Below are 3,733 nucleotides of genomic sequence, written 5' to 3' on the forward strand. Positions count from 1 at the left end.
CCCCACCACCCCCCCGCTGCGCTGGCGCCGGCCCCCACGCTGCTGCTGCTATCGGTCTCGAACTCGACGGCGCGAGACTATCGGAGCCGATGATGAGACCCTTTTCGGCCGTTATCGATGTCTCGATCGGCTCCGCTGCACGCATCGGTCATGCACCGCCTGCCGCTATGCGGCGGGCCGGCGGGGCGGCCGCGCTGAGGGGCGCCCGGGCGAGCTGGCGTCCGACATCGACAAAGAGATGCTCGTCGAGATTATGTTGCCTGCAAAGGACTCAATTGAGCCCTCAAAGCCAATAGTGGAATAAGAGAGTGAGAGGGGGAGGGTGAGGGAGAAAGATATGATCAGTGATCACTGTGGCTGTACGGTCAGCGGGGTCGAGGCATATATTTGCAATGGCGGAGATAGGCTGGCTGGCCGTGGTCGTGGTGTCGGGAAGGTCGTTCGAGTAAAGTAATTTGCGATGGAGGGGGCGGAGCATTGAAATGAAGTCGGGCGAGGGAAGGGAACCCCGAGGGGAACCCTTCACACTCACCCGCGCCGCCACACCTTCGGGGCGTGCTACACCATGCGTTCAAAAGACTATCCCCGCGCTGCTGCTGCTGTGCGGGCAGGGCCCCGTCGTTATGAAACGAAACGACTGGCCGCTCGCTAGGGAAACAAAGTCGGGCTTGTTTTGGCGTTCCCTGCTCCCTCTCAGAAGCGAAGACAAACGGTGGCTGCTGCTTCTACTCTGATTTCGGGCTTGCCTCTCAGCATCACCAGCAGGACGCCTTTAGTCGGCCTCTGGTCTATTTCGCTCCCAGTAGGAGTTCAACAAGTTAGGATTGTTTTGACATTCTCTCCTCTCTCCTTAGAGACAAACGATAGTTGCCCCTGATTTCGGGCTTACCGTCTCGGTGTCAGCAGTAGATTTGCCTTGTTTTTGGTTCATGTTTTTTTCACACCTAGTAAGAGTACTAGTTAGTCACATGCCTCTCTCCCATTCAGGTCCGCGGTCATCAGTTCGAAACGGAGTGTGTATAGCTTTTACGGCGCTTTACAGCCCAGTAAAACAAAAACGGGTCTACTTTTTCGCAGATGAAGACATTATTATCTCCATCACCGTAATGGCGGACTCCGCGGCGGCGCTTGAGGCCGCGAAGTTTTTCCGAGATCATAAAATTGAATAATCGCACTAATCACGAGTCCTACCGGTATCGAATCGTTCGGGGAGTCAAGGCGCGTTAGGAAACAACTGCGCTTCGCCTCGAAAAAGGAATTTACCGTGGCATTTCATTTCCATTCCCAGCCAGCCGTGGCTCATACGCCCCGCCCCGCCCCGCCTCGCCTCACCCCGCCTCGCCCCGCCCCGCCCCGCCGGCAGCACCAAATCCCGATTCCTTCATCGTGACCTTCCTTTCACATCCTATGCCCATTGCCCATGCACGGACGGCGCGCGTTATCCGTTCCAATTAAGCACTGGGCGGCAGGTGCTGCGAGGCGTGGCGGGGCGGGGCGGGGTGGGGCGGGGCGTGGGCGAAGGGACGCGGTGGCGTACTGGCCGGAGCGCGGCCACAGTCAGTCCGCTGCCGCTGCTGCTTTTCCTTTTCGTCCGGCGCGCGCGCCCGCTGGCTGAATCATTCCCGGTAATGTGATTGGGCATCAACGGGAGCGGGACCTGCCGTGCATACAGGACTCTGCCCCGCCGCCACGCCGCTCACCAGTTCAGCCGGCCCGTTTGGCGGCATCGCATCCGCGCGCGCGGGTTTCTCTCTGTCTCCGACACACACGCAAGAGCGCGAGCGAGAGATGGGGATGGGGGCGCCGCCGCCGAGGTCGGGTGCGAGTTCGGCCCGACCGGTGCCGCCTGACACTTCACTTATGGCCCCGCGAATGAGCGACCAGCGACCGGCACGAGGAGCATGCCGCCGTCCTGGTCATGCACCAGCGGGACACTGCGACATACGCACCGCCGCCTGCACGTCGTGAAGCGCCAGGACGTGTAGGGGAGCGGGATCATCCAGAAAGTACGTCGTTCGCCATTTGCCGTTACACGAAACTGCCCATAGTTCAGTCAGACATTGGAAGCTCTCAGAGCGCCTGATCGGTAGGCAAAATCTTGCCTGTAGTGCACGCGTGCACTGCTGGGTGGCCTACCCCGAGTTTCGCAGGCGCCGAGCTCCTGCTGTACTGCGCAAAACGAATCTGAGTAAAGCGGACGTACTTTCTGGACGATCCCTTGGATATAAGTGGGCATTGGCATCACACCCTTTTCTCGCAACCCCACGAGGAAATTCCTCCGATCTCGCTACCCAAATTTCGAAGAAGGAATGCTCCATTGATTGCGAACTGGCTGCATTGGAGGAGGAAGGGCAGCGGACTCTTGACGAGTCAGTAGGGGAGCAAAAGAGCCCACTCTACTTCTGAACAGCCAGGGTCAAAAAGAACCCGCGTGGCAAACCGAACCGACCGCCACGGCGGCGGAGGAGGAGAGGGGGTGGGCGAAATCACAAAAGTAAACTAGCCAGCATGAAAACGTCATAAAGTATAACAAGGCTTTCCCAACGCTCCTGGCCGCTCCGCTCCGCCCTCCTGGATTGGCCTCTGCTGGGCGCTCCATTGGTAATGCCCCCCACCTCCCTCTCCTCCGCCACCCCCGCATCGCCATCTGAGGCCCTTGTCCACTGAGCCGCCCCCACCGCCGCCCCCGCTCGCCCGGCCTGTGTCGGTTTGCACTCTCATGCTGCACAGCAGACACGCGCGCTGGGCGCCATTTGGGATTGGCTTAGGCCCCTGCAATTTGGAGCGGAGCAGCGGCGACGGCGCGGCTGCCGAGCCGGAGCCGGACTTGAGCAAGCAGCAGCTGCTGCAGCACGGTGGCGGTGGCGGCCGAGGACTACTGTGCCTAACATACTGAGCCCAAAGGGGGCGCTGCTATGCAGCACTGTGTGTGGTGTTGCAGGAGCTATATCCATACGCGCAGCAGCATGTCATTCCAGTGGGTGCGGCACAAAAGAAAAAGAGGGGGGGGGGAGGAAAAAAAAAATAGACCACTCTCGTCGTCGTCGTCTCAGTCAGGTATATATTCGATGGACTCACGAGAGTGACACATCACCATCGCCGCAGGGGGGTGGCGGCGCTATAGCAGCAGCATCGCCGCGCGCACGTTACGCCGCGTCAAAGCAACAACACAGCGGGGCGCGGCGGGAAGCCCCTGCTCCCCCCACCGCCCCCCTCAAGGGCGTGCAAGGACGTTCGTTGGACCCGCCGCGCCCCGCCCCCCGCGCCGTGTTGAAAAGCCAGCGGCGAGCGAGCGCGGCGCCGCCACTCACTCGACGCGCTTCTCGACGGCGTCTCGTCTCGTCTCGTCCCGTCCGGAGTCGGCGGCGTCGGCACGCAGCTCGGCAGGATCTAGCCCCCCTCTCTCTCCGCCGCTTCCCCTTTCCCCGCGGCCGCAACCCTCCCCCCGCTGCAGGCTCGTTAGCCCCCCCCTCCCCCCTCTCAAGGGCACCTCCTCGCTGCCCTCCCCGCGCTGTCGCAATGACCAAGCAGGCGCTGCCGCCGGCCCCGCGGCGGGGCAAAGCAGGGCAAACAACCGAAAATGATACTCAAACAATCGCGCGCGCGAATCGTGCCGGCGCGTCGGCGTCGTGCCGTGCCGAGCCGAGCCCCACCACCCCCCCGCTGCGCTGGCGCCGGCCCCCACGCTGCTGCTGCTATCGGTCTCGAACTCGACGGCGCGAGACTATCGGAG

This window comes from Frankliniella occidentalis, unplaced genomic scaffold (assembly GCF_000697945.3).
Source record: "Frankliniella occidentalis isolate FOCC.00 unplaced genomic scaffold, Focc_3.1 Scaffold52, whole genome shotgun sequence".
Taxonomy (NCBI): domain Eukaryota; kingdom Metazoa; phylum Arthropoda; class Insecta; order Thysanoptera; family Thripidae; genus Frankliniella; species Frankliniella occidentalis.